Below are 26,763 nucleotides of genomic sequence, written 5' to 3'. Positions count from 1 at the left end.
CTGCACTGATTATATACAAATTATTATTGCCAAAACAGTGAAAAAAGTTTTTTTAATTTTTTTATTTGCATATGTGTCAATTTTGTATTAATAGAAAGTTATATATTTATATGTCACATCAAATTAAAGCGAGCAAACAAACAATATATAATGTGTGGGGGCACTTAAAGGGAAACCCTTAAATTATGGTGGAATAAACCTAAAGCGCTCCAATTCAAGATTTTGTTTTGGTTCAGACCATTGGACAATTACCGCTATCATTAAGGGATTATTATGTATATGTTGTTTGGTTAATTGTTTAAAAATAAAGTCCAGACTCTCTTCAGTGCCCCTCTCAACTTTCATCATTCTCCTGTTCCTTACAATTTGTTCCATATCTCTGTAAGAGTAAACTGTGCGAGGATTAGGATTCTCCACTGTACACAGAATTCATTTCCACACTGGTAAATGCCATTTATTTTTCACAACTCTTTAGGACAGTTATACAAACGGCATATGCCAGTAACTAATACAGACCACAGATTAGCTCACTTATGGCTGGATTTGACCATTTTTTTTGCATCTCTCGTACACCATATATTCTGTGTTACATGTGAATCCCATTCTTTACAATAAACCATAAACGTGCTGCTAATACTTGTACATAAAAAGATCAATATATATTGTGTAAACAGTAATCAGTTTTTTTTTGTTTTTGTTTTATAAAACACCAATGATATCCTGCTCACCTTGGGTACATTTGGATACAGAGCATCATTGGACAGTTAGAATTTGCTTGGATGCCAGTTTTTTGGTGTGTAGGTGGCCAATTCGGAATTGTATCCTTCGTATCCGTCACTGAGAGTGTACAAAATTGCAATTCTAAAATGGTCACCTCCACATGTAAAAACGATCAAATATACAAGTGGTAATCAAAGCTAAATTTATAGCTTGCTTAAAAAGAAAATATTCATCTATTTGAATGACCGTTAATGAATTTAGGTGTTTTGCTATCCTAGGCCTAACCAAGTAAATGCACCTACTCACTCATAACACCTTATAATACGGGCACCTGCACACATATTACACTTTTACGGACACTTTTCAGCTATACGGGAAATGATTCTTAGAGCACTCTAATGATACTCTATTGAATGAGCCCAAAGTAAGCTGGAAATAATTTGTGTTTTTAAAAAAAAAATAAAAAAAATCTGCTGAACAGATGCAACAACGATTAGCATGCTATGGGACAGCTTTTAATATGCTGTCTGATGGTGCAGGGACTATGTCAAGAACTGTGACCACCCTACGTCTTGTCTATTTATCTGAACTTGATGGTCATGAGTCTTTTTTCAGCTTTTATTACTACATAACTCAGTGGGTCTTAAGCCTTGGGTATGGATGCAAAAATGTGTCTTCTTCTGGTTGTGACATGCTGCCCGTAAATGATACATCTGATTACCATGGAATGCAATGAAAAAAATAAATACAGTGCTTCAAAAAAAAAAAAAAAAAAAAAAATTAAGATCCACGTGAATCATGCGAGGGCTTTGCACTGACTGAGTGTTCATGGCCATTGGAGAAACTAAATAACCTCCATTTGTTTAAATATCCATAGGGATTTGGAAAGAGCGCCGGTAACTTTTTTCTTTGTTTTTTACTGTATGTATTGGGGCTGATGTGTACTATGGTCGCTACTGCCGCCGAAGAGTAGTGAGAGTTTGGGCGCAGGATTTTTTTCAAGGCAGGAAAAGCCTTTATAATCCCAGAAAAGTTTAAGGAGATTAGATTTGCCTGTCCAGGCGCTCTGATTGATAGGCATGGCATTTCTTTTGTGGTGCAATATTATTTTTCATTGTTATTTTTCCTGTTTGGGTATTTTTTCATTTTAATGCGTTGGATATTAAATATTGGAAGTCTAAATATGATTTATTTCTACTGGTAATAGATTAATTGGGCCTTCCTCACTAGTATTAGTGTTAGAGGGAGAGATCCTTTTTTAGGGGACCCTAGCCACCAGAGGAGGAGACACACAAAATTGGCCCAATATTTTAGTAAGGTGGAGAACAGAATGATGTCCACTCATCCCTAATGTCAATAACATTAGACACAGCTCGTGCACCTCGCTTGTTTGTTTTATAATCCCTCCACCTGAAGTCCATTGGTACTTGGGTGGAGAAAAGCATGTTCATCCCCATTCTAGATTTTATAGAAACCCCTCCCACCGACCATGGCTGGTGCCTGGGTGTTTAGTGTCCACCTCAGCTAAATGTTAGAGCCGCCATCACCCTCCTATGAGTGTAATCTGGGGATGTCCACCACTCTCCCTCCTCCATTATTATAGAGTTAGTGCTCACCTGCCACTCTTGGGTGGGGGCTCGAAGGGAGTTTAGCAAGGAAGACAATGACAGTGAGTGCATGGAAGGATTTTATTTTTTCTACCGCCAGGGAAAGATAAGCTGGCAGTCACTTCTCACTGTTTAGTAGACTTGCCCCCCATGGACAACATGGCAGGTGGGGGCATAGGTGAGGTATTCCACTTCCCTTCTAATATGTGGGTCATATTGACCACCATAGGCTTAATGTGATGGCTGGCTAGCAAAGAGCGGCCAATCGCCACAGAACTTTCACGTTTTGCTCATTGGCTGCTAGTGCTACTAGTGAACAGTTTGGATTTAACAAACAAGGCTGTATTTCAGCCGTCCGGCAGCTTTCGGCTTGGTGATTATATGGACCAAATTCATGCTCGTTCGGAGCCTGGTCTGCACAATCCAGGCATAGTTACATACAGAGAACAATGTCTGGACTTTGCAGTCCAAATGGCCCCGTACTGCAGCAAATGGTTTGGAAATTAGTGACCTTTTTACATATAGACTGAAGTATTACTCAAAATGTTATAAACTATAAAATACAGGTTTTATTCTTTTAATGGACTTTATCTAGGTTGGGGGAGGTATTAATACACTTTAAGATATTTCTTACAACTCATCACCTGTTTCAATGGATCAAGAATTCATATGTACAAAGACTGCCTGTCATGTGTAATATATTACTGTCCATGATAATATTCTAATTTCTAAGAAATGGCACTGACCCAACTCATGGGAATTAGACCCTAGAAAGGCTACATCGATAACCATATATTTAGTTGCTTTTATTTGTATGAACAATGCAGAAAACCTTAAATCCGAGGTTTTATATACACAATACATTGACTTGTAGTGAACTGAAAAACAAACTGCAAAATTATGTAAAAATGTAGGCAAAGAAATCTCCAATTCAGCTCTAGGAATAGTTTGCTTGTTTAACCCGTCATTTTGCAATTCAGTTTCAAAGTAACTACAATTAAGTATTTAGTGAATATACCCTTTAAGGGATTATCTTGAGGTATTATGGGTTTCATTTTGGATCTTAACGGCTCAAATGAAAAAAAATCTGGCTTGCCTGTATCCTCTTCACCTTTTGCAGACAGAGTCTGATATTAGCCACTCAGTCCCTATATCCAGGCACATGTTACTATTATTTTAACTGGGGGTGTACCATGACAATGGCTACAAAAAAAATCTCCCTGATCACAGCTTTACTATGACTAGTTAAGTACACAGTAAATATCCCATTGCATATTTTGTTAGTGAGATGTTCACTTTCCCGAACAAGATCAGGTGGTTGGTCCGTGCTGTGCATTAAGCATATGACTTCACCCATCTGGGAAGAGACATTCCAAATTGAGAAAAAAGTGCAAAGGCAGACTAAGCCTGGATACAGACTTCTGGGGGAATCATTATACACTAAAGCGATTGTGCCTTTGTGACCAGATCTGCTGTGAGTCAGACCCGGCTGGACTGTAGCAAAATATCATATGGGTAGAGTAGAGGTCCACATCATAAATTTAAATAAATTTAAAAAAAAACCACATTTGAGTACATGCTTTAGTGTGTATGCATCACATGGGTATATTTAACAGAATTTTATTCACATTATTCACTGAGCTCAAAATTGTACCAAAATAAAATCTGGATGGCTAAATTAAGACAAAAATAGTCAGGCCGTGACAATAATGGAGTTGGATTTTACAGATCCAAAAATATTTGGGCCTAAAATGTGCCATGCTGATTTAAAATGTGCTACATGTCGCGGTCAGTATTAAATAGTTATAATATAATACATATAAAATTATCTCGGTCTACATTCCAGGCACCCGCTAATTTTAGATTAATTGGACAGGTCTGAGTGTCATCAGATATGGTAGAAGGATTTTTTTTGGATTAGCCCTTGTTCATTTGGGGGGTGGGAAAGGGAGAAAAACCCGTAAATTATAAATTGAATGAAGGAGTTTTAGTGTATAGATTAAGCCTCTACAATATAGCACTTGGGAGATAAAACCATTGCTATACCTCCCCTTAAATGTGACTCACACGCCTCCCTACACACTCCCTGAAAGAGAGCAAATATGTTTTAAAAGGATACACTGCCCAAAAATAAAAAATAAAACACTATATAGTAGATATACTCATTTAAATGCAATTAAGTAGGCAGCTTTAATAAAGATAACAGCTTGCAAAAACTGCAATTCTCTTGTCTGAAGTCTTCACTTCTAACAGACTTTCTGTGGCTGTCCAATCACAGACTTCCAAATTCAAGCCTTTACAAGGCAGATTCTCTTGGCAATTGCTGCCGCTTTAGTTTAGCTACAGTGAGCTAAACAACCAGGAAGTACCAGGGTGTCTTATTGGCAGCCAGGGGGTGTAGTAAGGTTCACTAACATAAGTGCCAATGTTTATTAAAATCTGCATTTTATGTAAAATGAAAAACTGATCGAATGAATGATGCAATCTTCCCTTATTGCAGAGTTTTTAATTTACGGTATATTATTTCCTGCCCTGTTTGTGGACCAGATTAGCTTCACATAATAGAGCAGGAGATAAGAACGTCTGAAGTATGCCTATTGAGCTGTAGAAAATTAACTTTTTTTTTTAAAACATTTCAGAAAGTACGGAACTTTGGATCAATATCGGGCTCTTACACATCACTATTTGGCACTTGTCAAAGTCACTCAGATCTTTTCACCCATTTATCTAGCTTCGAAGGCATGCAATTCAGGAACAGACTGTTTACTTGCTGCCTAAATATAATCCACCCCTTGACAGGTGCCATTGTAACAATACAATCAATCTTATTCCCTTTAACTGTGAGTGGTTTTAAAGAGGCACTGTCACCAGCTCTGAACAAAATAAGTATTTCATTGTTGGAACATCTGTCCTGTCCTTGGTGATCACCAGAATTACCTGCCATGGCATTACAGTTCTATCCAGACCTAGACACACCCTTCAAGTACTTAGGGAGAGTCTCGAGAGACATGCAAACATGCAAGGGAGTCAGTTCAGAAAATGTCTAATCTTTATTAAACAGAACAATGGTTTTATAATAACACGCAATAAAGGGAAGTCTAGGGGGGAGTATCATTAATTACCAATCAAATATGGACAACAATTAACTAATAGCATGGGCAGCTAATGTAACCAACATGGTGAACGCATGTAACAAATCATTGCTCTAAACCTTGGGGCATTACTAAGTGAGGTCTTCTTAGAATGGAGGGTGTAGGGGTAGTGTATTCTTTAGAAGAGGGGAACAAGAATGGTCATATGCATAACTACGTATGTGACATGGAGGTCCTTGCCATGTACGAGGAGGTCCTTGCCATGTCTTATGATTTAGCTAAACATAAATTAACACTTTCCCCCGTTATTATTGTTCTTATTAATTTTTTTATCATTATTGTGTTATTATTGAAAATTCATTAATAATAAACATTTGAAAAGAAATTAACAATTACATTCATAAAGATAGAATCTTCAAGAAATACTCATTTTGAAAGTGTTGGGATTTGTCTCTGAATATTTCCTACACTTTACATTTCTTGACACTGGGCGGGGCTACATCATCTAGAAGTGTCAATCCTCCCAGTCATCATCAGTGATGGCTGCTGGGAATTGGCTCTGTCTATGGCGGATCCTGCGGTGTCGAGCATGCGGTTCCTGGCAGCTGAAGAGGACTCGCTTAAGAAAGAAAGCAGCGAATGAGAAGGACAGGTTTAGGTAAGTAAATCTCACCTTTATCTGCCCCCCAGCCACGGGACCAGAGTAGCGATATCACCGTTGGGGGACTTTGCAAATTTTAAAAAGTTTCCAGTTGTTGACAGTGTTGCCTTACTGTTTTGGCTGTTCAGTGTATGCCTAAAATGTGTGTATTTCTTATGATTATTCTACAATCCAAGACTCTGGACATCAGGAGTCTAACAATTTGAGTTCTTTAATACACAAATTTCTATTGCACATGCTGTATAGTTCTAACTGCCCTACAAATTCATTTATGTATTGTAAGGTTTTTGGAAACACTAATTGCCAAGTGCCACATATAGTTAATAACTAGTAGGTGTTGTGAAATATTTTTTAAGAAATGTCTTTGTGCATGGTTTATGCTTCTCTTCTAAAGGTAATGGAGCAACGTGATTGACTCAACCACTTGTTGGTTGATGAGTGTTCATTATAGAATCTGCAATTCTTGTAAATTTGCAGAAAACACAGGAAAGTGAAAGACAAATAAAGTATGTCACTGTTCCACATTAGCTTGATTATACTCCACTTTTTCTAGACTGTACACTCGTTTGAGCAGGACACACGTCACCTATTTTCCATAGTAGACAATATTCATCACCATTTTATTTGATACTATATTCACTCGCTGTACACTGGAATGTGATGCTGCTTTAGGAATATAATTACAAACTTCTTTTTTTTTTTTTTTATTACATCTAATTTGTGCAATTAAAATGTATTTTTTATTTTATTTCTCATCCTTTATTTTTGCGATGACAGAAATTGTGGTATATCTGCAGCACGGAGGCTTGTGCAAAAGCCATAACATGTTTTATACATCACAGAAAAGAAAAGTTATTTTGTTAAATTAAAATGTATTTTAACAAACCAACTGCATAGTTGTGCCCATTTAATTTATTTAAAACCTTTTTTTTTTTTTTTTTAATGACAGGTGCAGTTAAAGTTAGACATTTCTAGATGATATATTATGGACAGTTCTAGTTTAAGGTAAGGGTTACATGTCTTCAGACAGGAATGCCAACATGGCATTGACTACACATTTCCTGTCTGGCTACCTCTAAAGAGTCCTCGAATTCATTTACTGCCAATAACTGCATGTCTATTTTTTGACATTTTGCTCAAGTCCAAACTCACAATTCTATAGCATGACACACTTCTCCACTGTAAAATGATAACATGTAGACTTCAAGAACATCACAGTGAATGTAACCCGATAGCCCTATCTAACGAGACAAAATATGTCATTTAGACAAGCAGGTGGCTTTTCCCAAGAGGAATGAGCAATCCTGGTATGCCTGTTTCTCCTCTCTGTTCCCAACAATGGCAAGACAGGAATGAATGGAAACCATCTACATAAGCTTATGGAGAATATGTGATGTTGACGTTTCCATTTACAAGATACTGTATATACTCGAGTATAAGCCGACCCGAATATAAGCCGAGGCCCCTAATTTTACCCCAAAAAACTGGGAAAACGTATTGACTCGAGTATAAGACTAGGGTGGGAAATGCAGCAGCCACTGGTAAATTTCTAAATAAAATTAGATCCTAAAAAAATTATATTCATTGAATATTTATTTACAGTGTGTGTATATAATGAATGCAGTGTGTGTGTGTGTGTGTATGAATGCAGTGTGTGTATGAGTGCAGTGTGTGTATGTATGTATGAGTGCAGTGTGTGTCCATACTTGCGCTCTCATTGAAAAGAATGTATTTTCTGTAGGGCTTTTTGCTAACACTAGGCTCTACAATGATTTCCATTTCTGATGATTTCATGATGAACCTTTTTGCTATAAAAAAAATAGCTAAGTTATCCATTCCTCCTTTGCAAAGTAGTATATAGAAAAAAAGTTTAAAAAAATCTTATAGGAACACAAACATGTATAACCAATGCTAGAGTTCTATTATGACCAATTAACCAAATTAAAGTGTTTTAGTTACCTTATCCACCCCGCCCCCCACCCTTTGGGGTCACCTCACCTGCCCTGAAGCAAGAGATACATAAAACTAGCATATAAACATATAATAGCACAGCAATTTTGTGTATAGATTGATTTGCAGACACACGTAAAAAAAATACAATTATTTCAATTTACACCATTTTTATTTTTCAAATATTTGATCAGTCTTTATAAACGTATTAGGCAAAATAAAAGCTTTAGATAGTAGTCATTTTTCTTGCAATACTGCCCACAGGGACCTTCGTTTTTACGCTTTGTATGTGATTCATTACTGTTGGAAAAACCTTCAGAGTAATTTATTTTCAAAAATCTTCATTAAAGTCTAACAAAAGTTTTTCGAACAGTACTGAATTATATGGAAAGTATATAATGTTTACATCATTTTTATATCAAAACTAGATAAATAAAAATTGTCAACCACTTTACTTATAGATATTTGTAAAAACAAACAAACAAAAAAAACCTATAGCAATTACTACCAGTACTGCTTAATAAAATGGCAACAAAATGTAAAAATAATGTCTACATTTGAGCATAATGTCCACATTCAGTAAACACTTGTTAAATCATTTCTAAAATAAAGGTATTTTAAACGGATATAACAATCTTTATCAATCTCTGGAATGTTTATGTAATGCTAACAAAGCAATGGTAGAGTCCATTCAATCCTCTCCCTCCATGACTGAAGGAATGATATGACCCATTGAAACAGTTTGGAAGAAGGGGTGAATTGATATTTTCAGCAAAACTTGCAGCCATTATATTAGTAATTAGTGGATTATTGTACAGGCTCGTAATCATCCTAAAGTATTAATGACGATGACAGGCTTTATGGACTAAATTTCATTCTGCAAAATATATGAAAATAAAATCATTTACACTCTGTGATTCTGCTAGTCAAGTTAAGAATGGTTTGACTTCTTACATGGAGTCCACCTCCACGACTGCCTACTGAGCGCGGGAAGCTCTCTGTAAGTAGAACATTGAGGGCTTTGCTCATTGGCTGAGACTGATAACCTGATGCTCTAAGCTAATGAACTAGTCCTGCACTGCATCACTTATCTCAATCGAAATAACATAAGCTCCTAAGAAGGTCTCTTGTAGGGTAGGTGGGACCCCAAGTAGGAAGCTTATGGATCCCATGTAAGAAGTCAGACTGTTCTAGCATGGTTTGAGTACTTACCATTGAGGGGCGGCAGGGCACTGCTGGCACACTAATCACTACAGCACACTGTAGTGGTTATGGTGTTTAGATTGTTCATTTAATTATTAAATAATAAGAACGGGAAACACTAATAAATATGTTGTGTTAACCATTGCTGACCCACTGAAATGATTCTGGAAAACTAACATTAATAAAACAATATTTGAGCTTACTATCACAAGGTATTAATCTAAAAATAATCGAGAAATTGCTTACCATAATCTCCAACCTGATCGCTAGGCAAAGAGAAAAAACTCAGCAAAATACATGTGGCAGATTAGCAGAAGAACGCCACAGCCAATGGGACACAGAGTAATCCAACATGTTTTATTGATACTCACAGATTAGGCGTATGAAATTGCATAACAGAGGGAGCCAAACTTAACAGTCCTTACTCATAGGAATTCCTATGTGCTAACATTACATTAACACACATACTGCAGGATGATCACATTCCCAAATATCAATTACAACCCACAAAAATTGGGCAAACAAAGATAACCTTGTTCTCTCAGAGATATTTCTCGCTGGCCTAGTGATCAACTGGATGTAAGCAAGGAGGGAATAATCTCATATTTAATCACCCTTAGAAAATGGAACTCACATTTCATTTTACGTAAGAATGATTCCCCCTCTGTGTATTTCATGTTAAGGGTGAGTGAATTCAGGGGAAAAAATGAATAGTTTACATTACAATAAATATCGCCTTGCTCTTTAAAAAGACATATGGTGGTTTTAAGAGACAACCATTTTTACTTTTACAGATACCTGAACGTTATAACTGTGCTTTTAAAAAAAACTCTCGCCATCGAGGATTCAACTACAGACAGGATGTAAACCGTAGGGCACAAGTTTGCAGGGGAGCACATGTGTGAGAAAGTTAAATAAAAAACAGATAAACTGAAGTACATCTGAACTAGATTATATATAGGCAGCACCACCAGAGTCTTATTGGAATTACAAGCATCAGGCCCTAGAAGTGGCATGATTATGTCATGCATTCTAACATAATGAAATAAATATACATTTTCCATTTAAACAGTTCACACAGTGAACAAATAAATAAATATCAACAGAATCAGATAACTAACAATTTACAACAGTCAATTCCGGTGAAATAGCAATGGCATTTTAACATTTTAAATCAAATAGTTGGGTACACGCTTTAATTGTGGCTATTCAGTTTGATTTGGTTATTACGCCCAAAAGCGTCCAGTTCCACAATCGTTTAGTGAATAAACCGTTACAGACTCAATTAGTGATCGCTAAACCCTGTACACTGGTATGCAGTTGTGATGGTTTACGCATCATACCATGCTCATCAATCCATTAAACTCGCTCTGCATCACAGAAGGACATAGTCACTACAGCTGCAATGCCAAGGGATAGCCATTATTGGATTAAAAAAGGCACACAGTTTGAAGTCAATTTCTATTTACATTAAATTATGTAAATGTGAGTTGAGCTGCATTTGGGACAAGAAGCCAAAAGTAGGAATCCATCACTTTATTTGGGTGTCCCATAATGAATCTTCATAATTGAAACCTTACTCTTATGTCACAACATGAATATACTCTAAAATTTCATTGGCAGTCAAAAATTAGTGTAGCATGTACAAGTAGGGGTGCACCAAAATTCCGGCGGCCGAAAGTATCGGCCGAAAATGGACCTAATCCATTTCGGCCGATATTGGCACATATCTGCAGAAAATAGGGTGTTGGGATTTGTCACCCACCCAGTAGCTCACCATCCGCCCTGGTACCGCTGTGAGAAGACCGCACACAGCCTGATGTAAAACTACCCACATCGCCTGCAGTAAGTAATTATATTTAATAAAATGAATTACCGAGATTCACTAAGAATCCCCAATCCTAGGGTATTGTGGGAAGCCATCCACTTACACAGCTGTTTTAGGAGACTTCTGGTTCTCCTAGATAGGGACAAGCACCAGCGTTTTCAAAGCCTCTCTTCAAGATGGCTGTCGCAATCTTCTCTATCGGCCTTTTCTCCTCTCTGTACTTCTGAATTCTGTTTATATATTAATGTGACCCACTCTTACATTTATTTTAGTATTTTCTCTTTTTTTTTCTATTGCTATTTGCTATTAAGTGATGATTGCCCTGCTGTACAGGAGGCTAATTGTGTCTTAGATAGCCTCCAGGAAGATAAAGTGTATTGCTCTAACAATTTTCGCGCCCATCCGACATTTTGCAGTTTCTGAAAATAGTGCCATGAGTCTGACTAGTCCTTGCACTCAGACTCAAATGTAAATGTAATTAATAAAATATTATATTATAATTTAATTATATGTAGCGGGGTGACACCAGGGTTATTCCTACCTAGACCATTTTGATTGAATAAAGAAATACACTTTAAGAAACCTATCCTGCTGCAAACATATCCACATCCATTTATTAATTATATTCTGCACGTGCCAATCTGCCCAAAGTGCTTTCTTCAAGTCCCTAGTCCACATTTATAAATCTTTATTATTAATAAATATTATTATATTAATTAATATATTATGATTATTGGTATGTCATTTATAGAAAAAATTAGCTATTCCAGGAGCTAGTCAGATTGAAATATATAGAAAACTCAGGTGAAACAACCAGAGTTTTATATATATTTGAATTGCCAGCGGATATTTATTGAATTTTTATTTCAATCTGACTAGCTCCTGAAATAGCTATTTTTTTCTTCTTTAAATGACATACCAAGGCATTAGTATTTTTTTTAAACTAACAGCTTTGGGTGGCATTGTTTGTATAATATCTGTTTATATATTTTAAGACACTTTCCTTTTTTTTTAATCTATAGCTGAGGCACAGTCCTCTTTCAGTGACTTTACAATGTCAGCGATTTGGAAATATTTCAACGTTTCTGATAAAGACACCAAATTTGCTTGTAGTTTTTCATATTTGATCTATTAAATGCATGAAAAAGAATTATATTAATAAAATCATAGAGGAAAAAAAAGTATTTTAAAAGTATTTGGGCAAAAAGGCAGTTTCGGTTTCGGTTTTCGGTCAAGGGCATCCTGAATTTTCGGTTTCGGTCCTGAATTTTCATTTCGGTGCACCCCTATGTACAAGTTATCAAACACACGCTCTGAAGTTGAATGTTCTGTGCTTCCTATATATAAGGTAAGATTCTCACCTACAGTAGTTGTTATGCCCCTAGGGTTGAGTCCTCCATTTTTTATTTTTACTGCTACTGGAATATGCTAATAAATAATAGTCAGTGTGAAGAGGGTTCAAGTCAAACAAAGGTTGTATCGGGCTTTAAATCTTAAAATGTTATTCTGCAACTTTATTTGAAGAGATAAGATTACGATAATGTCAGAAAGCAGGCAAATGTCATAAACTAAATCAGGAGAAAAAAAAAAAAATAGGACACACAACACAAAAAAAACAAAAACTTATGGCACAAGTCTTGAATGCAATCGTAGAAGACCTGAGTGGTGAAGGACAAAAGGCACAGGTCGTGAAGGAGAATGGGATATGCGAGGCAAAAATGACAACATGTAACACTCCCATATGCAAAAACGTTAAGCGTATAAATTATTTGCAAAAACACTGTTTATCCAATTTCTCAACCAACTGAACGGTAATGTTATAGTGAGTAAGCTTATGTAGCTAATTAATGTTTCCCAAGAGACTTGCTGCATCGAATAAGGGTGTGGAGTGGAGGGCCAGAGATTTCCTGTTGTGCTACCACAATTGTTGAGTCTAGAAGCTGGGCCGTCAAGCCCTTGCCCATATGCTAACTGCTCAGCTGTATAACTTATACTTGATCATATAAACAGTTCCCTGACTATGGGGCAGTGCAACACTAAACTCTTTCAGCTGTTGTGTGGGAAAAAATATGTCCATCGCATCATGTATCCCCCGTCTCCATGACGATACACACTCTGTGTAATCTGAACGTCAGGGTCAACAGGTCATAGGTCAATTGCCTGACTTCACAGTTACAAGAGGGGAGAAAAAAAAAAAACATGTGTTGCTGTAGAATGCTGAAGTTCAACCAATTTTTAATGAGTGGTATTGTAAAGCCCGCAACATGGAACAATGCCTAGAATGTTCACCAAATCCAAAAGGGTCATAGATTTCAGTAAAAGAACGTTGTAGGGAATCAAAACTAGGATAAAATTATCATATGTAAAATGAATATAGGCTGTAAGCGCAATTTAGCAGGGCCCTCTTCAACCTATCGTTCCTGTAAGTTTTCTCATAATTGTCCTATTTATAGTTAAATCCCCCCCTATTATAATATTGTAAAGTGCTACGGAATCTGTTGGCGCTATATAAATGGCAATACAATAATAATAATAATAATAATAATAATAATAATTAAAAATACAGAGGTGATCTATTGGGGAGTTTTAGATCCAGCTTATTGGGAAAAAGAAGGAGCAAATAAGAGGTTACACACAAACAAAAATAATATGAGGAGTTGTAGAGAAGAGTTAGGGCTATATAAAACGTTCTACAGAATATTACATGGCAGGGAGAGGCTGTATAAAAAAAATGGGTGTTACAGAGAGATGTCATATAGATCAATATAATATATGGAGACATGCGGTGGGGGTGGGGTTATACAGAGCAATAGGTGGGGTTACAGGGATAGGTTATGGAGTAACAGGAAGCGTTATTGGGAAATGTTATATGGAGTAATTGTAGGAGTTATATAGAGCAATAGGCATAGTTTTAGGAAGAGGTTCTATAGAGTTATATGGAGTAATAAGAAGAGATATAGGGAGACATTATATAAAGTAATAGGAACTATAGTGAGAGGTTAAAATGAGTTATATGGAGTAATAGGACAAATTATAGTAAGAGATAATATGGAGTAATAGGAGGAGTTATAGGGAGAGGTTATATGGAGTAATGGGAGGGGTTATAGGGAGAGGGAATGGAGTAATAGGAGGAGTTATAGGGAGAGGTTACAAGGGGTAATGGGAGGGGTTATAGAGAGAGGTTATATGGAGTAATAGGAGGAGTTATAGAGAGAGGTTATATGGGGTAATAGGAGGATTTATAGGGAGAGGTTATATGGAGTAATAGGAGGATTTATAGGGAGAGGTTATATGGAGTAATAGGAGGAGTTATAGAGAGAGGTTATATAGAGTAATAGGAGCAGTTAAAGGGAGAGGTTATATGGAGTAATAGGAGGAGTTATAGAGAGAGGTTATATGGAGTAATAGGAGTTATAAGGAGAGGTTATATAAAGTAATAGGAGGAGTTATAGGGAGAGGTTATTTGGAGTAATAGGAGGAGTTATAGAGAGAGGTTATATGGGGTAATAGGGAGAGGTTATATGGAGTAATAGGAGTTATAGGGAGAGGTTATATAGAGTAATAGGAGGAGTTATAGGGAGAGGTTATATGGAGTAATAGGAGGAGTTATAGGGAAAGGTTATATAGAGTAATAGGAGGAGTTATAGGGAAAGGTTATATAGAGTAATAGGAGGAGTTATAGGGAAAGGTTATATAAAGTAATAGGAGGAGTTATAGGGAAAGGTTATATAGAGTAATAGGAGGAGTTATAGGGAAAGGTTATATAAAGTAATAGGAGGAGTTATAGGGAAAGGTTATAAAGAGTAATAGGAGGAGTTATAGGGAGAGGTTATATAGAGTAATAGGAGGAGTTATAGGGAAAGGTTATATAGAGTAATAGGAGGAGTTATAGGGAAAGGTTGTATAGAGTAATAGGATGAGTTATAGGGAGAAGCTATATAGAGTAATAGGAGGAGTTCTAGGGAGAGGTTATATGGAGTAATAGGAGGAGTTATAGGGAGAGGTTATATAGAGTAATAGGAGGAGTTATAGGGAAAAGTTATTTGGAGTAATAGGAGGAGTTAAAGGGAGAGGTTATATGGAGTAATAGGGAGAGGTTATATAGAGTAATAGGAGGAGTTATAGGGAGAGGTTATGTGGAGTAATAGGAGGAGATATAGGGAGAGGTTATATGGAGTAATAGGAGGAGTTATAGAGAGAGGTTATATGGAGTAATAGGAGGAGTTATAGGGAGAGGTTATTTGGAGTAATAGGAGGAGTTATAGAGAGAGGTTATATGGAGTAATAGGAGGAGTTATAGAGAGAGGTTATATGGAGTAATAGGAGGAGTTATAGGGAGAGGTTATATAGAGTAATAGGAGGAGTTATAGGGAAAGGTTATTTGGAGTAATAGGAGGAGTTATAGGGAGAGGTTATATAGAGTAATAGGAGGAGTTAAAGGGAGAGGTTATATGGAGTAATAGGGAGAGGTTATATAGAGTAATAGGAGGAGTTATAGGGAGAGGTTATATGAGTAATAGGAGCAGTTAAAGGGAGAGGTTATATGGAGTAATAGGAGGAGTTATAGAGAGAGGTTATATGGAGTAATAGGAGTTATAAGGAGAGGTTATATAAAGTAATAGGAGGAGTTATAGGGAGAGGTTATTTGGAGTAATAGGAGGAGTTATAGAGAGAGGTTATATGGGGTAATAGGGAGAGGTTATATGGAGTAATAGGAGTTATAGGGAGAGGTTATATAGAGTAATAGGAGGAGTTATAGGGAGAGGTTATATGGAGTAATAGGAGGAGTTATAGGGAAAGGTTATATAAAGTAATAGGAGGAGTTATAGGGAAAGGTTATATAAAGTAATAGGAGGAGTTATAGGGAAAGGTTATAAAGAGTAATAGGAGGAGTTATAGGGAGAGGTTATATAGAGTAATAGGAGGAGTTATAGGGAAAGGTTATATAGAGTAATAGGAGGAGTTATAGGGAAAGGTTGTATAGAGTAATAGGATGAGTTATAGGGAGAAGCTATATAGAGTAATAGGAGGAGTTCTAGGGAGAGGTTATATGGAGTAATAGGAGGAGTTATAGGGAGAGGTTATATAGAGTAATAGGAGGAGTTATAGGGAAAAGTTATTTGGAGTAATAGGAGGAGTTAAAGGGAGAGGTTATATGGAGTAATAGGGAGAGGTTATATAGAGTAATAGGAGGAGTTATAGGGAGAGGTTATGTGGAGTAATAGGAGGAGATATAGGGAGAGGTTATATGGAGTAATAGGAGGAGTTATAGAGAGAGGTTATATGGAGTAATAGGAGGAGTTATAGGGAGAGGTTATTTGGAGTAATAGGAGGAGTTATAGAGAGAGGTTATATGGAGTAATAGGAGGAGTTATAGAGAGAGGTTATATAGAGTAATAGGAGGAGTTATAGGGAAAGGTTATTTGGAGTAATAGGAGGAGTTATAGGGAGAGGTTATATAGAGTAATAGGAGGAGTTAAAGGGAGAGGTTATATGGAGTAATAGGGAGAGGTTATATAGAGTAATAGGAGGAGTTATAGGGAGAGGTTATATGAGTAATAGGAGGAGATATAGGGAGAGGTTATATGGAGTAATAGGAGGAGTTATAGAGAGAGGTTATATGGAGTAATAGGAGGAGTTATAGGGAGAGGTTATATAGAGTAATAGGAGGAGTTATAGGGAGAGGTTATATAGAGTAATAGGAGGAGTTACAATAAACTATTGATTCACAGTTGCATTTATTGAAAATGTTACATGTAAAATGCAAATATTTTACATCTTGTTGAAGATGCATATCAGTGATTTTTTATTTGTATATTTGACCAATAAGAGATATACAGATACAAAATGATCTTCCAGCAACACGCCAGAAGCTGGACTATGGCTTTTATTCAATATTTTTGCATACGCTTTTCAAATGATGTTTCAACAACATATTCTAATATTTTGAGATATAATATATATATATATATATATATATAAATATACACACACACACACACACAATATATTTTTTGATATTTTAATATTTTCAAAAAATAATTTCAAATGTTTATGCATAAATAAATATATTTGAAAAGCGTATCCAACAATATTAAATAGAGGCCTATATTTGAAATGTGTCCACCGTCATTTCAGCATAGCTGGCATAGTGCGATAAAATTGTGACAGCAACATTTCCATGTACTAGTTACATAAGATGCTCAAGCTAACTAACTTGACAGGTCCTGATGTACAGAATGCTAACCTCCCCCTAGGACTAATTAACAAGCACATATCTAAGGTTAGTGTTTCTCAGTCTTTACCTGGAATACCCTTTAGCAGACTTATTTAAAAACAGTGCTCCAAGTCATTGCCTACTTTCAGAAGAAATTAGATAACTGATATTATGCTGGCTAAATCAATAGTCAAGTTACTGATCAGTTTCTATATTGTTATTATTTTTTTCTCCAGTTATCCACTGTCATATTTTATTTTATTTTTTACGTACTGCAATTTTGATTGATTTAAAAAAAAATTTAAAAAAATGATGCTATGGTAGGCGGGATAATGCTGAACAAATCCTCTTCTAAAGATGTAGAAAGATGTACTAAGTTCGGAATAGTGACAAACAATGATCAATAAACCAAAATAATTATTGGACTGTATTAGAGACAATGTAAGAGACCAGCTTGTTGGAATCATTCAGGAACCTGTGACGATATCTCAGTTCCATTTGAATTTATCAATGTGTGGAGAGATGCTTAATGGAGCAATTAGAATGGTGAACTGGCTAAACCAAAGGGTCATTCTTGCAGTTACTGTGGCCTTGATGTAACATTTTTGGATAAACTTTTTAAATTATGTTTATATATAATTTGTAAGATAATATATATTTATTGATATTTTAATTCTTAAATAAAAATATATATTTTAATAAGTTTATCCATAATTATTAAACAATTTGAAAAGTTTCTCTAAAAATCAGGGCCCATGTCAGCGTCAGTGAGTGTTGGTAAGAGAGCATTTTATTTGAATAATGAGAATATTTTGTTTGTACAATGTCTACAAACTGATTTACAAATTTTTTATTTTTTTTTATTAAACTTTAATGTGAACTTGAAGGATTTTCTAATTAATGAAATATGTCCTGTATATGTAAAAACATATTTATTAAAAATTAACTGGCATACCACCAAACACAAATACTAAATGACCACGCTTTCTTTTTCATTTAAACAAGGCAAAAGTGATAGCATCAATATCATTCCTTTTTGCGTTTGTTTATCTTGTTGATGAAGTATTATTTTTGTGCGTTTGATGGTGTGCCAGGTCAATATTATTTTTGACAGAATGAACTTTGTTATCAAACAGAGTGACAGCCTCCTGAATGTGTGTAATTGAAGGATGACAATATAGTTCACAGTTTAGAAAGAGGATGTAGTTGACAGATAAAAGGAGGAATTCCAATAACAGTTCTCAAGAACATCTGCATTAGTGGTTTTAACGGAGCATGTTTGGCAGATCCCGCATGCGTGCCTTAATACATACAAAATCCATAAAGGCAGTCCAAAGTGTTTCTAACTTTGCCAGCCCTACAAGTAGATTTTTGTGTACTCTGTCTATTTTACAAACTGCCCTTGTAGATATGTACTTGCACTCTCGCAATCAGCAAGTTTATGGCATCCATCCAGAGGATAAAGCTCATTTCATAGAGGTCAACAGTGTGGAAAATGCAACAGCCTGAATGTTATGCATACAAACTGGATTATTTGGCAGTGTAGACAGACCGGTACATTTCTAGGTGACATTTTATCTCGGGTTTCTTTAATTACACTGTTCATGCAGCCATTGTATGTTTAATAAGGCGTGTCTTTTAATTAATACTACAAAAATCCCCCAAATCTCTCAAGGACAGTACAGCAATCCTGGACACATGTAAAAGGATTCTATTAAGAATGGCAATGTTTGTAAAGCTTTTATATCTTCAACATTCATTTAAACAAAGGTAATGTGAAAGATGGTAAGTGGGGACGTTCCTGTTCTGCTTGTAGTAACAACATTCTGGAAACATAACCAAAATGGAGACTCTGAAAACTACAGTATGGGCCAAAATGCAGGGTAGGGTTTGAGGAGTCAATATATTTTTTTTATTAAGTAACCAATTTCAATGATATTACATACAATGAATGCTTAGCATATAGAGGTTTGTTTCACTAGGTACGAAAGATGACATCTTTAAATGAGCTCCGTTTGCCGCCACACAAAGTTAGGATCTTTCGATTGCATTGTTCAGAACATTAGTTAAAGGGACACTATAGTCACAAAAACAACTTTAGGTTAAAACAGCAGTTTTGGTGTATAAATCATGCCCCTGCAGTCTCACTGCTCAGTTGTCTGCCATTTAGGATTAAATCACTTTGTACAGCCCTAGTCATACCACCCTGCATGAGACTTGCACAGTTTATTAACACTTCCTGTAACAAGTCATCTAATGCTTATACTTCCTTTATTGTAAATTCTGTTTAAGTTAGAATTTATTATCTCTTGCTTTGTTAATAGCTTGCTACACCTTGCAGGAGCCTCCTGGGTGTGATTAAAGTTCAATATACAGAGCAGGAGATATAGACGGTTAAAGTAAGTTACAGCTGATTGAAAATAAAACCGTTTTCTTTTAATGCACACTGTGTCAGTACAGCCAGATGAGGTATGGCTAGGGCTCCAAGGACAGAAACAAAAGTTATCTAACTCCTGAATGGCAGGGAATTCGGCAGTGGGACTGCAAGGGCATGATCTATACACAAATACTGCAACATTAAGCTACAGTTGTTGTGGTGCCTAGTGTGTCCCTTTAATGTTTGAGGCACGAATATTCAAATTTCTGCACAGATATTCTCCTTTAGTTACACAAGTGTATGCAGTTTGTTCATGTACACCCGTTACGTCAAACATCCCCACATCGGCATCTGAAAGCTGAATATGGCAGTCAAATAATCTGTGAATTTCTTAAAATTATCTGCTAGCGGAACAGTTGTCACAGGAGGTCCATTGTGGCCCTGGCTGTATAGGTAGTAGCCCCAGCCTGTTGAAAACACATTTCAGAACAATTTTCCTCTTTGCATCAATGAATGGACCTGCCATTTTGAAAATAAAATTCCACTATTTTTTTTACTTGCGCGGCATCAAGATGGGGGCCGTGTTGACACTGGTTTATGTTGTCAGCACGTACCTCACCAATATGCACAGAACTGACACTTCACAGTGAAATGCAGCAAATACAGACTCCAAGCACATGAATAATATGTCGGACACGACTACTTCAAATCATTGAAGTAGTCATAGTGCTTTGAGTAACCCTTTAAATCATTTTCTCTGCTGGAGGCATCACTGTGATGTCTCTACAAGGAAATTTCATGCATTGCAAGTTCACTTGGGGCAATGAAAGGCTGGGAGGAGGAGGTTGCTGTGCCATATACACTCTGCTCTTTCAGAATGACTGTATTCACCCTTTTCAGGACTATAGAAGTGGCACAGCACAGGCTGGCTGTTATTTTAAACCTCTCAATTACCACCAATAGAGTGAGGAAACAGGAGGGAGTTGGTTCAGGTTAGAAGTCTTAGTTTGTTTCAAATTCAATTAAAGGGTCAGTGTATGCACTATATAAACTTTGCATCAATGAGAGAAGAGTACCCGCTACACCAGCAGTAGGCAACCTTCGGCATTTCAGATGAGGACTAGATCTTGCCTTATGCTTTGCCAGCATTATGGCTGTAATCGCATTATGAAAGATGTAGTCCACAACATCTGGAATGCTGAAGGTTGCATTCCCTTGGTCCTTTAACATCTGGTGGGCATCAATGACCTGATCACAGTAAAGCCCTGTGACAGGGAAAATAATGCCACCTGTGCACCTTGTGTTGATCCTACCCACAGATAAGGGCAGCCTAGGGGCTAATGAAATGGCCCCAATGCCAGTATGACAATAAACAGAGTTTGACCCTGAAAAAAAAGTTTGACTCCCAATTACTCTGATTCATAATAAAAAGGTTATGTAAACATCCAGTAATGGCTAACAACCATCTCTACAGGTCTAATGAGACTCATTGTAGAGCCAGAGTTTAAGATACCTGGCCTAATGGATTTAAGCTCTACAGGTGATACTCGAAAAATTTGAATATCGTGCAAAAGTTCATTTATTTCAGTAATGCAACGTAAAAGGAGAAACGAATATATGAGATAGACGCATTACATGCAAAGCAAGATAGTTCAAGCCGTGATTTGTCATAAGTGCGATGATTATGGCTTACAGCTCATGAAAACCCCAAATCCACAGTCTCAGTAAATTAGAATATTGTGAAAAGGTGCAATATTCTAGGCTCACAGTGTCCCACTCTAATCAGCTAAGTAAGCCATAACACCTGCGAGCATTTAAATGGTCTCTCAGTCTGGTTCATTAGGAATCACAATCATGGGGAAGACTGCTGACCTGACAGTTGTGCAGAAAACTATAAGGAGGGAAAGCCTCAAAAGGTAATTGCGAAGGAAGTTGGATGTTCCCAAAGTGCTGTATCAAAGCACATGAATAGAAAGTTATGTGGAAGGGAAAAGTGTGGAAGAAAAAGGTGCACAGGCAGCAGGGATGACCACAGCCTGGAGAGGATTGTCAGGAAAAGGCCATTCAAAAGTGTTGGGGACTTTTACAAGGAGTGGACAGAGGCTGGAGTCAGTGCATCAAGAGCCACCACACACAGACGGATCCTGGACATGGGCTTCAGATGTCATATTCCTCTTGTCAAGCCGCTCCTGAACAACAAAAAATGTCAGAAGCGACAGACCTGGTCTGTTGCTCAGTGGTCCAAAGTCCTCTTTTCTGATGAGAGCAACTTTTGCATCTGATTTGGAAACCAAGGACCCAGAGTCTGGAGGAAGAATGGAGAGGCACACACTGCAAGATGCTTGAAGTCCAGTGTGACGTTTCCACAGTCTGTGTTGATTTGGGGAGCCATGTGGTGTTGGTCCACTGTGCTTCATTAAGTCCAGGGTCAACTAAGCCGTCTACCAGGAGATTTTGGAGCACTTCATGCTTCCTTCCGCAGACAAGCTTTTTGGGGATGCTGACTTTATTTTTCAGCAGGACTTGGCACATGCCCACACTGCCAAAAGCACCAAAGCCTGGTTCAATGACCGTGGGAGTACTGTGCTTGATTGGCTAGCAAACTTGCCTGACCTGAACTCCATAGAGAATCTATGGGGCATTGCCAAGAGAAAGATAAGAGACCGAACAATGCAGAAGAGCTGAAGGCCGCTATTGAAGCATCCTGGTCTTCCATAACACCTCAGCAGTGCCACAGGCTGAAAGCTTCCATGCCATGCCGCATTGAGGCAGTAATTTCTGCAAAAGGGGCCCAAACCAAGTACTGAGTCCATATGCATGCTTATACTTTTCAGAGGTCTGACATTGTTCTATGTACATTCCTTGTTTTATTGATTGCATGTAATATTCTAATTTACTGAGATTGTGGATTTGGGGTTTTCATGAGCTGTAAACCATAATCATCGCACTTGTGACAAATCACGGCTTTAAACAGTCTTGCTTTGCATGTAATGCATCTATCTCATATATTAGTTTTCCCTTTTACGTTGCATTACTGAATTAAATGAACTTTTGCACGATATTCTAATTTTTCGAGTATCACCTGTATATGGCACACGTGTATTTTATATTAATTTCTGGCCAAATAATCTTCAAACGTGAGCACTCTTATCTCCCAGTAAAGTAATGCAATGACATTGTTATAAAGTGACAATATATTCCTTAACATATTACAAAGAGTATTTAAACCAACTAAGCAAATAAAATGGGACAAATAAGTTGGGGTGAAGAGAAATAAGAAATCCATAAATAAATCCATACCGATTTCAAAAATATTGATATATGTTGTGCACATTTCTACTACTATATAATGGGTTGCATCATTTATTCATCTGTCCTGAGAGTCCCTTCTTTTAGCTATATTTAATTTTAGTACATTTCAAGAGACTCTGGAACAATTTCTGCCATCAGAATTTTAGTTGTAGCCCAGTTGTAATTTGTTGTAAAGTTGTAAGAGTAATTGCCTGTATAATATAATTATATTGGACCTGCACAATAACACATTTTGAATTAGAACAGACAAAACAAACATAACATTGGTAGAAATAAGCCTCTTTTAAAAAAAAAAAAAAACTTTGGATTTCTTATAGAATGTATGCAGAACTTGTTGTACTCAGACCAGACTTGTCAAGACACACTATGACACTGCGTCTCCATATTTAACCTTCTGTGAATAAAATCTTACTTGGCAACCACGAAAAGAAAACAGAAACAGCTTTCTGATGCTTGGAAGCTTCAAGGGGCCTCTTTCACTGAATGGTATATTCACTAAACAGCAAGGCGTCTACTGACTTTTCTAAGGCAATCTGGGTTAAACATAAGAATTTCAACTCCTTATTAAAGTGTATTAAACAAGATAAACCTGAAACAAACACTATAGAATAATTGTATCCAGGGAAAATATAAGGAGGTGGAATCTAAGAAAACAGTGTTCCCCTTTTACATCTTAGCTCTTGGCAATGAAGTGTGCAATCTAAGGAATGTTATCCTTTGAAAAAAAGAATGTATATATATTATTTTTTCTGATGGGATGCAAACTCATCTTTTTCCTGCATAGCTAATAATTGTTTCACAATTATGCTTCAGAGAAACTGCAGAAACAAATATCCATTACCAATGCATAAAACACATATTTGTATTGGCTACTTATATTACATTGGTTCTTGTCTTCAAAGGAAGGTTAAAAATTAAATGCATGTCTTAAAACAAAGAAACAAAAAACATGTATGTGTAAAAATTAATAAGATGTACGGTACTTAAAAAGACCAAAACAGGCCTCAATCAGCTCTACCACCACTGAATTATAACACCATCACCAATCTCTTCTCTTTCAAAGGGATATTTGTATTCAAATCCAAAATCAATTAACTAATCAAAAAGTGCCCATTTGTGCTCTCTCCTAACTATCCTATACATGCCCCTTTCTCAAACGGCATTCACCCTGGCAGTCCACTCTGCTCTCTACAGCACAACTAAATGCATGATATAAATTAATTACAGCGCTAGCTTTGATAGATTGTCTGATTTTATGATAATGTCATGGAACATCAAGTTCAATATTTACTCATGTCATCAGAATTGATGGCTACACAGTTTGCAGATGAGAGTCAGAGAGCCCTGACTGATGGTGGTTGCCCCCATGCCATTGGTTAGACATGACTGGTTACATTTTCATGGTTTAATCCTTTCTCTGTTGAGCCCTGTGGGTTTCTAAAGTATGCTAAGGGTTGAAAGGCTTACATAGTATACCCACCATTACTAGATCTTACAGTAATCAAGGGGGTGATTGCTGATCTGTGTGGTAAGTTTGTTTAAATTTATATTGTTTTATTTTTTCTACGAATTTGTAGGCATAGTATATTAATTCCCTACAAAATCGATGCATGTAGACTTTGGTGCACATGCTTTGGATGCAGCTGATCACAAACATGGCAGCAAATTCAAATGGTGGTTTAACTGCCCCCAAATTTTCATTAGTCCATTGGAAAATGTGATGTACATTGTGTGTCTTAATTCCAACATTCTAAAACGTATTTTCAACATTCTAAATTCAATTCCAATCCAGCATTCTAAATTCCACCCATTCTAATTTCCAACCCAAAATCCTAAATTCAATCTTTCCAAATTCCATTCAATCTTTCTAAATTCCATTTCAACATTCTAATCATTCTCAATTCCAACCCATCAATCTCATTTCCACTCTAGCATTCTAAATTGGGTTGGGGGGGGGGGGGGGGGGTCCCATCCATAATAATACAAATATATGATAACAAAATAAAACATTGCAAAATATACATTAAAAAAAACAATCAGAGAATGCAGTATTACACAATTAAAGTAATAGTCAACACATTTCAAACATTTTAGCTATCAAAGTAAATTCCAATTCAACATTCTAAGTTTAAAGATTCTAGATTCCATTCCAGCATTCTAAATTTCAGCCCACCATTCTCAATGCCAGACCAACATTTTACATTTCAAGATTCTAAATTAAATTCCAGCATTCTCAATTTCAGCCAAACATTCTGAATTTCAACCCAACATTCTCAATTCCAACCCAGCATTCTAAATTCTAACATACCTGACCAGCAACCACTTCACCCTACCTAAACTGGTGGTTCCTCCTCTTCCTGTTAATTGACAGGTGGAATATGATGTACAGCCCATTGTGGAGGTTATTTTTTTTAAAGCTTTTTTTCCCCAGAACATTTTTTGAAAGGCAAGACACAATGCTGTTTGTAACTACCTCATATTATAGAGTGGTGTCTCCCAGCATTCTGTCTGCAGACCTTTAAAAAAATATCCACTAAACATCTCTAAAGCAAAGTCACCAAGTATTTCAAATTGTGTTCGATTGTACAAATAAATATAGATTATGCATGGTTTAGTTTTAGCCATTTAATCTTTCTTCCATGTTATTTCCTCAGCAAGCAGTTGCGTGTTTAAAAATAATTAAAAGTGTTTATTTCTTTAAGAAATGGAGCTCCCTGTGCTGACATCACAAGTTGCATGAAGGAATTACATGATTTCACAGAAATCCCATATCTGATGTTATTCTTTAATGACCCCATAAAATATATTGTTTCTATTGTTCCAGTTTATGCACATAAAAGAATGTTTCTTACACTGATCTACAGGAAACTCGAGAGTGATGTCAAGTCTAGGACAGTGACAGAAGATATTGTGAATATGTAAATATAACAGTGTTGTACAGAAAGGTTCTTCCTCTTTACAGCACACAATCTTGAACCTCCTTCGCTGTCAGAGTAACACATTACAGATGAGGAATATGAATGACCCCCATATGCTTGTAAAATAACAATGTAATCCCATACCCTGATCAGCACTGCAGGCTATTCACTCTGGGCGAGCATCGTCATTCCGTCTACTTCAGACTCTCATCTAAACTTCTTTCAAGGGGAACTCTGACAACATCCATGTCACAAGATGAGGCAAAAGAATTGCATTAAAACCTAGAAGAAAAAAAATAAATTAAAATAATAACTAGCCAAATCATACTTTGAGAAGCATTTAAAAGAAGATTTTTTTTTTTACTTATAAGATCACTCCAAGCATCTTTACAGCTTAAGCTCACTGTAGCAGTTATGGTGTCAGAAGCTTCCTGCTGCCTCCCCATTATTATTTTTTTAACCCCAACCGTAGGATGTTCCTAAGGAGAAACTTCCATTAGCTACAATAGAAGACACACTCTCAGTAAATCCAAATAATTTAAACAAGTCCAATCCTTTTAAGTATGGGTTTATTAATAATGTGGACACTATAGTTGCAAAAACAGACCTTATGTGTGAAAATGGACCAGGCACACAGCCCCAAGGGACATAATCTTATGCTGTGGTACGAGACAAGACAAGCATGCCCTACTGAAAGCAACATTCAACAAGACATCTATGGACTTTGAGACTCACAAGATCTCACTTTTCCAGGATCTCCACCACGCTAACATGGCGGAAAACGATGCAACCCATCACGCGACAACTACAAGAAGCGGGCATATCATACCAATGGTCATGCCCAGGTCCCTTACGGTATACAAAAACGGCACACAGCT

At 36.6% G+C, this 26,763-nt stretch overlaps 1 protein-coding gene and 1 long non-coding RNA gene across 3 annotated transcripts in view; both read right to left on the bottom strand.

The window, feature by feature from the left end:
- PPP2R3A (protein phosphatase 2 regulatory subunit B''alpha) overlaps nucleotides 1-26,763 on the bottom strand; it is a 191,941-nt gene that overhangs the window by 102,909 nt on the left and 62,269 nt on the right. For both annotated transcript variants that reach the window (XM_063442241.1, XM_063442239.1), the window contains exon 2: nucleotides 26,030-26,167. The gene's annotated coding sequence lies outside the window, so the exon portion shown is untranslated. The remainder of the gene's footprint in view (nucleotides 1-26,029; nucleotides 26,168-26,763) is intronic.
- LOC134586612 (uncharacterized) overlaps nucleotides 1-26,763 on the bottom strand; it is an 880,984-nt gene that overhangs the window by 848,391 nt on the left and 5,830 nt on the right. The window lies entirely within an intron of this gene.

Source organism: Pelobates fuscus, chromosome 2 (assembly GCF_036172605.1).
Source record: "Pelobates fuscus isolate aPelFus1 chromosome 2, aPelFus1.pri, whole genome shotgun sequence".
Classification (NCBI taxonomy): domain Eukaryota; kingdom Metazoa; phylum Chordata; class Amphibia; order Anura; family Pelobatidae; genus Pelobates; species Pelobates fuscus.
The sequence above is the reverse complement of the archived record's forward strand: the minus strand, read 5'-3'. Positions and strand labels throughout refer to the sequence as shown.